This window comes from Manacus candei, unplaced genomic scaffold (genome assembly GCF_025592945.1).
Source record: "Manacus candei isolate 608988 ecotype Guabito, Panama unplaced genomic scaffold, ASM2559294v1 h1tg000061l, whole genome shotgun sequence".
NCBI classification, from domain to species: domain Eukaryota; kingdom Metazoa; phylum Chordata; class Aves; order Passeriformes; family Pipridae; genus Manacus; species Manacus candei.
In genome coordinates, this window is record NW_026138109.1 from 5180532 (window position 1) to 5193487 (window position 12956).

Genomic DNA, 12956 nt, shown 5'->3' on the forward strand with positions numbered 1-12956 from the left:
AGCCTAGGCAGCTGCTGATTGATGGAAATCCATGAAATTTCCAAAGCAAATGTACAGAACTGACAAGATGGTTGAACAAATTCGTATGTCATATTTTGATTTAACTCTTTCAAAGCACTCATTTTAAATTGAAAGGCATAGAAAATGTATTTGCTTGTTTTTTCACTGTGTTTTGTTATTTCCCAGTAACATAGTTGGAGAAAACCAATTTTTCTGGGTTGATGGAACTAGTATTGAGAAACAGAACTGTTTGGCTTTAGATCACTGAGTTGAACTGGAAGGGTAAAGCCTGTCAAGGTTTAGTGACTGCTCCAGGCTGCATATAGAATTAATTAGCAGATTTAGTTTTATTCTTGGTTGCACAAAGATTAAAAATATCACTACTATGACTTAAGCCTTTTTTGGCAATCTCAACAGAACAAGATAGGTCAAACTTGAAAGCAAAAGAGTGGGGTGGAGTAGGTTGGGATGGGGGAAATTCCCTCTCAATCCTACAGGTGCACTATCTAAGCCAGCACTGGAGCACATGGAGGAGGTCTGTACTGCCACAACACCAGCTGGATCTCCTCTGAGCTTAACCAAAAGACCTGGATACACAAATTCAGATTGGAATGGCCTGAAAACACTTCATTTAAAGATAACAGATCTCCAGTGTCTGTCACCAGAACTCCTGAGTTTTCCCAGGCTTTCAGTGGGTCCCAGGAAGTTAAACTAGAACGTGCTGTAAATGGAGTAATCCTCTCTAGCTCTAAACAGACCACTAAGCACAGCCCACTTTCACTGTGTTTGACAAAAGGAACATTTTCAGCACATTTTTATCAGTGCCTGGCTTTTATTTCCCCATTTGTAAGGTTCCTGGTATTAAGTTCATCTTAAGGCAAACATTCACTGTGCACTGATAACAAACTGGAGACACTCTGCACTCGATAGTGGTAAAGTAACCCCTTTCTTCCACAAAATACAAAAACATATTTATTTTAGCTAAGTTTGCCTAGGAATTGATGTTATTTGTCTTACAATGTACAAGGAAGAAAAAAAAGGTCCTTGAGCTACAGTAAAGAAAAATTTATATAAAATTTTTGCATGTGAAATTAGAAAATCTCTGAATCGCTTCTATCAATTCTATCAAGACAGAAAGGTAAATGCTGAATGTTTTTCATGTGAAAAATCCATAATTTTTACACTTCACATATCAGTAAATTATTGCTTCATTTTAAAAAGAAGTGGTTGTTTAATATTTATGGTAAAATGCTTCAATTTTAGTTCTTAAAATGATGGAAAGGAAATTGCAGTGAATAACTCATTAGTTGAATTTTATATTTTATTTTGTATTTTACAGATTGTTGTTAACAGATCGTTATTTCCAGGAATGTCTCCATTGAACATTAGGTCAAAATTGCAAAACTATCCTAATTCAAATAATTTTTGAATCTAGGGGAATTTTTCAATGAGGACAGTAAAGGAAGAATTTAATACTAATATGTCATTGCACTTATATATTTATAAATAACTGTAATAAATATTTATTTATGCACACTTTAAATCTGAGATTGCTTATGTTTAAATGGAATTAGAAAATAAGAGTTAAGGTCCAATTCTTGTTTCAGCATACACAGGAATTAATTTTCTTTGAATATTTTCTCATATTTACCCTAAGTGTGCTGTCTTATTTAATACTACTGAAAATATGCTTCCTTGAGAGAAAAGTCAGGAGAAATAAAGAATTATAAACTGAATGTTTAATTCAGTTCAAAATTTGAGGAAAATATGCCTTGTTTTAAGGCAAAAAATGTAGTTTTACCTAACTCTTATTGAAAAGATGTCTTTGACTGACATATTTTATCTAATCCTACTTATTTAAGAAAATAGAGGTGCTTTACGGCAGTTCTATTTCCAGCTCTCTGCCATTAGACTGCTTGCCAAGTTTTTCTTGGCTAACACTATGGATAATTATTTTTCAACTATGTGCATTTTAGCACTCAAACCACAATATTTACCTACATAACAACTATGGATAGAGTGCAAGTTCCTCAAATCAGTATGGCAGAGCCATTTTCGTGAGCAAAAGCCATAAGGATAAGATACCGGTATAAATGATAGCTATTTCAAATGTACAGATATTCAAACATTGTAAACACAGATTTACTCAATTTACACTGGCGTTACCAAGCCCAGTATATTTCTTTAATTGTTGTTTTAACAAGTTGCCAATAAACCAATAAAAATAAGTGCTATTAGCAATCTATGTTCTCCAGTGAAGTATATTTTTATCCTCTAGGAAACAAACAAGAGACAGGTTCATTTTTCACAGCCCTGTGTATGGCTTTGTGCAGTATTCTTTGGCTAACACAAGCTATACCAGAAGTTCAGAGCCTTTCCCTTTCCATCCCTTAATGCTGAAGGATGAAGAAGAGGAGTGCTCTTAATGACTGTATTTGCCTACTGGATCCAGGCTATCTGTGATCTTCCCATCTTCACCAGGTTTACACATATGGAGGAAGTGATGAATATCCATCCAGCTTTTTAAGGAAGCAGCACTGGCCAGTTCCTAGCAGATCTCAAGTACTTAAATAGTAGTCTTGTACAGGACTCCAGTAAGGCACAAGACTCTCATTTAATGTTTGCATCAATCGGTTTATTTGAGAACTACTGACCTATCTTTTCATAGTCTACATCCCAGGAATGCATTCAAGTGAGATTTGAAACACTGGGGGGTTTTCTGTTATTAATCCTTGGAGCATTAAATGATTGAGGCCAAAAAAAAAAAAAAGAAAACCAAAACAACCCATTAAATTTTCCAAAGTTTCTGCTCCTCTTAGCTGCCGCCTTACATAGCTGTAGGGGTAAATATTGAAATGCACTGGCATTCAGTTGCTAAACTGATAATGCCTGGATGGAATGAGCTGTTTCAAAAACATTTTAAATTTTATTTACTTTTAAGGTGGATGTTAAGCTCCTGCACCCATCCCAAAAGGTAAATCAATTGGGAGAAATTGTGATATGTGAAAGCAACAGTCTGGAGTGATTCTTGATTGAGTCATGGCTAAAGGGCAAATATTTATGTTTGGATAATGTTTGTTGCTATAAAAAGCAAGACTGATCTTGATGGGTGGAATACTTCTTGATGTGGAGGCTGGAGGAAGAAGCTGTGGTAGAGAGGTGTGCCTGTTCCATTCTAGTTATCATCTGTTGCACTGCTGCTTGTGTACAAAAATTGCCAAGATACCAGCCTATGTGATCCATCAGAAACACATCCTAATTCCCTTTGAATGTGCTAGCTATTTTTCAAAGGATTGCCAAGGGCTTTGCTAAACAATTTTTAAAGTATCTTTATGAAGCTTTCTCTGCAGATCTTTCTTTTCAGTTTTTTACTTTTCTGTTTGGTCGCCTGAATCTTGTGTTGAAAGAGAAAGGAAATTCAACCTTCAAAAAGGGGCAGTGCATGGTTTCACTATTGTGGCCATGTCTCAGGGTAAATCTTATGACTCCTTCCTTACCTCTGGTAGGGGAGTGACCTGTCCCTTCTCCACTCAGCATCTGAAAACCTCTCTACTTACACAGACCCACTCCAGCTGTCAGTACACTTTGAATCCCAGAGAACCTTGGGTGGCCCAATTACTGCCCATAGTAGATTACAGGAAATACAGAACAGCAACATTTTGCACAGGGTATTATTCTTGTTCCCAAAATTAAAAACAAATCTGGGAAGAAGAGAGATCAGATTTCTGCCATCATTAATCATTTGTGCTAAAATCCACAACACCTCTATGATTTATTAGCATTCTCTGAAAGAGTGGAAAGTTGTCTAAATAATCATAATTGAATAAATTTTTGATTACCTACTAATCACTCTGCAAACTGAAATTGGATTTTATATTTAAGTGGGGATTCACATAACAGGTTTACATAATTTCACTAGCCAGATAGTTCTCTTCTTACGAAGCACAGCGAACAAAACAAACAAAAATAGCCCAACCTTTATTGCTCTGTTTGCCTTTTGATGTGTTGGCAGACTGGGACATTTTTAGACCACACATAAGCACTCCCTAGAGACAGGTGTCAGAACAGTTCAGCCTACAAAAAATAGGGTAAAAGTTCGGGTTCTGATACTTGGTTTTTGGTGCTTCTATTTTACAGTATTTGAGAAAGGCAAAATCACAATGCAGAGGTAGAAATCTACCTGCTTGCTCAGTCCTCTTCTGTTGTCTGCTTTGGATGCTCAGGCTGGCAGGTCCTTAGAGCTGTGTGGAAAGGTGACCAATTCCTGTAGCAACAAGGCCCAATGATTTCCTCGTAATTTTGCAGAAAAGAGAGTAATTTCCATGAACTGGAGTTCTGACAGACACACATTCACAGGGAACAGAAGTCTTTGGTTAAAAGTGGCTCATTATTTTTTGAAGTCCAGTCAGTTCGAAAAAGAAATGGTTTTACACGCACACCAGCCTAGTACAAAGCTAATGGCCAAATTCCAGGCCTCTTCTTGGAATTTTAATGCCTAAATTTATAAATTCTATCATAACTGCATGGTTGGCAAGGGTAATGGTTGCATAGCTGCAAAGAGCTCTTCACATGCATGAAATAGGTGTGCCCAGTCTAATTAATATTGTGATATTAATTAATTAATTAGGAAAGGTAATAATATCTCCTGGGGCAATGGTTTCTCTTTTGGTCTGTTGGTTTTATGATGGTGTAGCAAGGGATTTATCCGTGAGACAATCATTAGACTAGTGTTCCAGCTTCTGGTGGCTTGGATCACCAGGACGCTCTGGAGATAGGAGGGAATGTTTCTGACCTGTTCCTGGCTTTCACTTCTGAAATGCAGAACAGTAGTCACTGCAGATGTAACTGCATGAGGTCTTTCTTCATGAGCAGCTCTGAGGAATCACATCCCTCTTGCTCTTCAATCTTCTGGTTTTGGGCTGATGCCTTGAACAAAATGTAGCTTGCTGAGTTTCCTGGGACAGCCTAGAGATAAAATATTTTGTGTACAAATGTTGGGGTTGAGCCTATCAGCTGCAAAGTGATTTTTGACACAGGATTTCTCTAGAACACCACCCTCGTGAAGGGCAAACCATTGCTCTTGGTGACAAAATCAGTCATCTCACGCAAAACATCACAGGGCCTATTCTCTAACCTTGATGATCCCAGGGGATTTGTAGTCCTCTTCTCTTTATTGGGTCCCCTTTGTCTTTCCTTTCAGTTCTGGACTCTTCATGGTCTATGCATGCATTCACTGAGACATTCTGAGAGCCAGGCCCTTCTTGCAGCCACTCTGTCCCTTGCCAGCCTCTCCCTTCTTCAACAGGCCTCTACATCTGCTCCTGCACGAACCAGCAGCGCTGGGATGTGGGAGCAGGTAGAAGCATCAGGTCTGTACATCTGAGGCCATGAGTTCAGCTCATAGATGAAGTGATGGGCACAAGCATCCAGGAAAGGTGCTGCTGCACTTGGGAAATGACAGTAGAGCCTCCAGAGACAGCAGAGCTGAGACATTGTCAGGGCCCCCTGTAACCGATACAAAGAAAACCCATCCCAGCCAAAGCCGGACCCTTGGCACATCTGTACCTGCTGACAGAGTTATACAATTTGAAATAAAAAAGCATTTTTAAGGCCAGTGGGGAGGAGGAGGCTTTTGCCTACATAAAACATGTCATGCACCATTTGCACAGACGTTTATGTTTTAGTGGTGCTGGCGATACAACTTTCCTTTTTCAAAGTATGTGCATATGCTCTAATAAGAGAGAGTTACTGGGAATGGATAACCAGCTGGAAAAATGTGGTCAAGGTAAAACCTTTCAGGTCCATTCACGCCTGTGAATTAATTTAGCTTTCCATTTTATGATCTTGACTTATGAAATATTTGTGCAAAGCATTAACAGCTAAAGCAATTCAAGAGACAGTCGCTGTGCCAAACTCTAATCACTAGACAATAATTAGGCTGTCAGTTACAAAACATAGCATTTGTGATATTTCCAAATGAAGCAACAGCCAACGCCATGTGCCAAAAACAGGGATTGGTTCAGACAGGTAAGAGTCTCTTCATTTGACCGTTGCCAGCGCAACTTCTGAGCAAATTAAAACCTTGTGCCATTGTGCTAGTGAATCCAGATTTGACAGAAGAGATTATGGAGACATTCTCAGTGAAAGCCCACAGATAATGAAAGAAAAATTTGCTAAGAATACAGTAGAGATTTTCCCCTGATTTTCAACACAATGGTAGATTATTACTCATCCCATTATCCGAGATCTCAAGGCATTCCTTTAACACACGCATGAGCAGAAGTTAAACATCAGAACATCCAGAAGAGTTTAGGGAAGCCTGTTTTCTGTCTCTTGGATGTGAGGTACAAATTAGTTCCAGCATTTTTGAATAGCCACCGTTAAAGTCATGTAACAGGATCCATTTTTAGGGTTAAAAGATTAAATCAATGGTTTGCTAGATTAGGGGCCCAAAGTGCACTTAGTTGTCAATGTGCCCATATTTTTTACTCCTAGGGTTCTTTTACTCACATTTACCTACTGACAACTCCCCAGAGGCTGCTTGCTGGGAGAGGTAGAAAATTAAGATGCACTTAAATCTTTGAACTTATGCTCATTGTTATGCATAAACACAGATAAAGAAAACATTTAAGTTCAAATGCAGAAATGGTAGCTGATGCTAACTTCACACCCATGGTGACATAAACAAAACCAGTGACGTTTTACATTCAAATATGCCATTTGGGGCTCATGCAGTGGCTTGTTTGTGGCTGAACTGTCCAGTGTGACAGCAGGAAAAAAAATCTCACTACCTGCAACAAACCACTGCAGCAGGTATTTGACATGCTGATGATGAAACCTTTGCATTTCCAGAGTAAGAGTTATTTACTGAAAACATGGATGCAAAATTTCTCTATGGTAAAAAACTAGTTCTATAATGGGCAAAAAAACCCCATGGTTCCTCCTCAGTGTAGAGAACTGCTGTCTTTTTCCTGAAAACATCCATGTGCACCTGCAGCTTTCATTTCAGCGAAACTCACCATGAAAAGGATTAACATTCAATATTCAAAAAGGAAAGACTTACTAGAGATCAATATTTTCTCTTTTCACAGTTTCATTATAACTTATGTAATATTTAATTTTTTCTTACAAGGTCATAGAGTCATAGAATGGTTTGGGTTGGAAGGGTGTTCTCGTTCCAGCCCTTCTACCATGGGCAGGGTCACCTTCCACTACAGCAGGTTGCTCAAAGCCCCATCCAGCCTGGCCTTGACACTTGGAGGGATGGAGCGTCCACACCTTCTCTGGGCAACCTGTGCCAGTGACTCAAGCCTATATGTCCCAGAGAATCTTTCAGTTTGAAGCCATTTCCCTTTGTCTTAGCATTACCTGCCCATATAAAAAAAACCCTCTTCAGCTTTCTTGTAGTCCCTTTAGCTACTGGAAGGTGCTAGAAGGTCACCCTGTAGCCTTCTCTTCTTCAAGCTGAACAGCCCCAACTGTCTCAGCCAGTCCTCATAGGAAAGATACTTCAGACCTCTGATCATCTTCATGGCCCTGCTTCCTTTCCTGGAGACCCCTGAACTGGATATGGTGCTCCAGGTGGAGTCTAATGAGAGCAGATCCTGCTGGCCACACTCTTTTAGATGCAGCCCAGAAGTCTGGGCTGTAAGTGCATATTGCTGGCTCAAGTCCAGTCTCTTATCCACCAGCATCAAGTCCTTGTCCTTTAGACTGCTCTTGATCTATTCATCCTCCAGCCAGTACTTGTCCTTGGGGTTGCTCTGACCCAGGCATAGGACCTTGCACTTGGTCGTGTTGAACTTCACAAGGTTCACACAGCTTGGTGTGAAGCCTGTCCAGGCCCTTCTTGATGGCTTCCCTTCCCTCCATCTTGTCAAACTGTGTGACACCAACACAGATTGGTGTCACCACTGAATGTGTTGAGGGTGCCCTTGATCCCAGTGTCCATGTCACCAGCCAAGATGTTAAACAGTGCTGGCCCCAGTACCAACCCTGAGGGATACCGCTTGTCAGTGGTCTCCGCTTGGACATTGAACTGTTGATCCTGCAAATTCCATGTGACATTACTAGATTTTATTTAAAGAAGTGAAGTAGACCTAGATAACTAGAGCTCCCACCTGCAGATAGGCTTGATTGTCTAACCAGAATTGGTACCCCTCAAGATATCAGAGAACAATTTTTCTTTAAATGGTTTTTGGATACTGATAGCCAGTTCTCAGCCTCACAACCCTGTGCATAGATGCCTATACACTGTGCATATCAGCTCCTTGATATAGACATGAGTTCACCCACTAAATAAATACCAGAAGCGTTCTCCCATTTGATAGAAGATGTCATTAATGCTTTGGCAGTTGCTGCCAGGAACAACCAGCTCACCCACTGTAGCCATTCTTAAGGATAACAGATCCAGCTCAAAGTCCCAGCAAGCTGTAGGACAATGTGAGCAATTTTACTGCCTTACACAAGACCAGCACTCATTGCTAATGAGTCTGTGGTTTTCAGAAATTTTAATTTGGAGAAACAGACATTCGGACGGTATACAGACATTTGTGAATTTCTTTTCTGTTGTAAACACACCTTTTATTTTTATTATTCTATCTAGTCATGCTTAGGCAGGTATTTGTCGGCTATGTATGAGTAGATTCTATGAAATCTCAGGCAAATTGGGAGGGGTAAATACTGCAGAGGACAGAAAATACTACTCAAATATTTAATGAAATTGAAAACATGACAACAAAGACAGACTTCTTCTAGAGCATTTGAACAGTCCCAACAGCACATGTAGCACATGTAGCTGTTTTGCAGTGGTGAAATGCACTTATGCTCACAGCACCATTTAGTAACATAGACTTATATTGACTCATTTTCCACAGAGCCGTAAAATAAACAAGGAATTATCAAATCTTCTACTAGCATCCTAAGCCATTATTCTGTTATTACAACTAGAAACATACAGTGCAAACATTTCTGGGGAATGACTTGCTGCCAAGTGAGGACAAAATGAGAAATGTGTAGAAAGAAAGATACCATAAGAAAGATTTTGAAAGAGATATTTAACATGACTTTCCAGTGCAATATGGCAGCAAGAAAAATTTAATTACAAACTGCAGGACACTAGGTCATGGGGAAGACAGGTTATATAACCCTGTCCATATGGTTCTGGTGAGACCATACCTAAAATTACATTTGGTTTTGAGCAACTTAGTGTAAGGGTGATTGTGCCAAACTGGAATGAGTCCAGAGAACAGCAAAACAATTATTAAATGGTTGAATTTATGAGGAAAGATAAAGCAGCTAAATATATACACAACTTGGCTATGAGATATCTAAAGGGAGACATTAGTTGTTTGTTAGTACAGCATTCAAAGACTTAAATGCCAAAGAGGCTGAAAAATCATATGAATTATTTAGTGAGATATTAAGAGGATGTAGTTAAGGCTAATGAAATAGTCTCCAGTGATAGTGCCTGAGAAAGGGCTGGCCCTCAACCACGTAATACAAGAGCAGTCTTTGGTCTATCTGCCACATTATCTGTCTGCAGGTTTATTGAAAGAACATGTGTGTAGGCCAGGGAGCAGAAAGTAAGGCAGTAGAGGTGATTTCACTCCAAAATTAATTTGTGGCTAATAATGTGCAATTTATGCTCTGGGTGAACAAACAATATGACTTATATATGTAAACTCTCCAAATTCTTGTGGAAACAAAGCGTTTGGTACAAGGACTACAGCATTTAGCTATCAAAAAATGGAAGTTTCTGTGCTGCAACTCATGTGTGGGCTACACATTCATTGCAAACTCTGATATTAACTATTCTGTTACTGATTTACATCTGCAGTACAACTGAATAAATTTAAAGTGTTCAGTGGGTTTAAAAGAATGTACTATGCTGCCTACTGGATTTTCCAGCATAAGAAAGAAACCTCTAGAGGCTTTTCTTATGTTTTCATGTGAGATGGATGAAACTACACAAACACAGAGATCCCAAACTCATTTAATCTCCCCTCATTCCCTGGCAAAGAGTGTATAAAACTTCTGAGATCTTTGGTTCTGCTAAAAAAATAGACTTCATCTATTTCCGCTGCGCTGTTACGGTTTTTATCTATGGTGCTTTGTATGGAAGTTGCCAAACAACATCTGTGTTGCTCAAGAAAAACAAATGAAAATCTTTTCAGTTTGTTTAGATCAGCACAAAAATACATTTTCATGTTAAATAGTTTCTGTTCTACCATCTATCTGATGAAGAATTGACTCACAAACACATGAGTCAGAATTGCTCCTGGCACTTTGCTGCCTTAGGTGAAACACCAGCCCAAATACCCATTCAATTTTTTATTATGTTTGACAAGTTAATTTAAGAGTGCTTTCTATTCAGTCAGAATTTTGCGAGATAATTTGTCTCTTTGATTTTGCTGTGCTTTCTGCTCTATTGTCTTCAATCAGATCCATGCTTCAGCATGTCTCTTTCTTCTCGTTAGACTTGTTTCCTAAGCTTATTACAATTCTATTTGCCATCCAGTCTCTCTTCATGCACTGCTTCTCTTTTCCTTCCCACACTCTGTTTTACTGCAGTCTCACATTTTGAGGTCCAACCATCACAGTTGCAACCTAATCGTCGTCACCTAATGAATGTCGTCACCTAATGAACCCTAAGGCTCATGAATGCACTTACCCTTGAAGGAAGAGTGCTCTGCACCTTGGTGTTTTAAAGCCTGTGATGGAGAAGAAAAGCAGAAAGATTTCTAAAGAGGGAGAAAAGGCAATAGTTTCAACCACAAAACCTCCTTTATTCTGTTTTTATGTAATTTTAATGATTCTTTATTCATGTATTTTAGTATCTGTGGGTTTTGCCTCCTATCTTTGATCTGCTGCCCCTCCATATCTGAAGGCAGAGTTCTTGCAATCCAGTGTGCTGGGGTAGATGAGCACTTCTTCTCACTCCTTCACTTACAAATAGGCAGGAAGGACCATCAGGAAAAGAGTTTCCTGAACTTACTGGTTCTGCAGAATGAGCTGAGACAGGACTGATAAAGGTCCTTAACACACAAATGTCATCTTTTGGAACAGCTTTGAAGTAGTTGCTGGCAGAAAAGCTCTGTTTGGTCCCAAAGGATTTCAGTTTAGCAAAAGCTCCCAGGTTCATCATCTAGAAGATAAGGATGTGAGATGGGTGTGACAGCAGAGTCCTGCTATAAACTTCAGGTCAAATGCCTGAAACTCATATGTCCTTCAAAGAGCAGACCTTTCCAAGACCTTTCAAAAAGCTGCACTTCTTGCAATTCCTGCAAAAGGGCCAGAAGCAGAAAAATTTCACAAAGAATTTGTCCAAAGAAAGCTCCTTCCCTGTCCCTCGATGGGAAGTTTCCCTTGGTGAAACCTATTAAGATGAAGTAACCCTTTGAGATAGATCTCCACTAAAGTCCAAGTTTACATTGATATTCAGGAACATCTTAAATAACGGGAGGTGAGATACTCCTATACTACACATTTTTTCATACGCATATGAATACATATATGAATGTACAATATAAATTTATTGAGTATTCATATTATTAAAAGAGTGTATTTTAAAATTTAAGAAGATAATACATTCAGTCAGGGTTCTTAATGTTGTGTCCTGCTTGTTTCCAAGTCTATTTTCCCAGTCTATTTTCTACTGTTTTCATCAAGTGTTTTTAAGAAGATGCCTTGTGTGAATGTGAGACCTTAAAATTGCCAGATAACCATATTCAGACTGTCTAGGGAAACTGTGAAACCTGATGCATGAGAAATAGGATGCAAACGAATTACAGAGAAACTAGAAAAGTATCCAGGAGTCTGGGAGTGTAGGCATATTTTCCAAGCACCATAGAGGTACTTAGCCATGGTTTAAATGGAATGTGTTACTCCTTGATTTAGTTTTAGAAAAATACTCAAGAAAATTTGAGGCCTCTTTGGGACACACTAATTTTTAGGTTTGCAGTTGCAGCTGTCCACAGAGATTAAGGGACTTGGATCAGTTCCAACCTTCATTTACATGCGTTGAAATAACAACATTCTGTTTGCTGTGTCACATGGTGGTGCCTTTAATTAAATGCATGAATTTGTGTCCTAACCACTGAAATTGAGACGAAGATAGAAATAATAAAGGATAGTAAGCATCGTTAAGCTTCCTTCCTGTTTCTAATTTAACTGTTACCGTAAACTTTGAATATGAAAGTGCATACATGACTTTCATTTCAGTATGAGACCTTGACCCTAAACACTGCTTCAGCTGAGCAGGTTCCTGCAGCCTGCAGAAGCACATGAACCTGACATGCACACAAGCAGCAGTTAAGGGTGTAATCTTGCATCATTCTTAACAGCACAGTAAATGGGACTGGTAGTTGAAACATCCTGAAAGAATAGTTCATCATACAACTCCTAATATATACAGAAGGAAGAGAATACAGCAAATGCCTGTTGATTTTGCCAGTCAACAGACTTTCCTCATGGGAATAACTCTGTTGTCCTCAGCAGGAGGGAAGTACCCTGCAGCGTCTGAAGAATGCAAGAAGCATTCCAGAAATCATGTTCATTGTTAGCAGTGTTCAAGTTGTATTTGAAACAGTGTATTATATAAAAAAACCCCAAACAAATAAATGTCCCAACTGAAACTTCACCAGGTACAAATCTCTGTTGAACCTCTATTATCAAAAAATGAGTGGTTAGAAGTCAGCTGTGGAAAGACGCAGTTTCTCACTACTGTTCCCAAACACGCCTGCGACAAAACAAGGGATGTATAAAATCTTTTATTGCCTACCAGCAGGTACCATCAACTACTAAATTCTAGGCACTGTTAATGACATCACCAGGGATCATGACTTAGGTCAACAGCTTGGCAGGAGGTGCTGGCAACTGTTCAATCAACAGCAATCAAAACTGGAAAACCAACATGCTTGCTACCATCAGATTTGAAAGAGAACTGATTGTGCCTC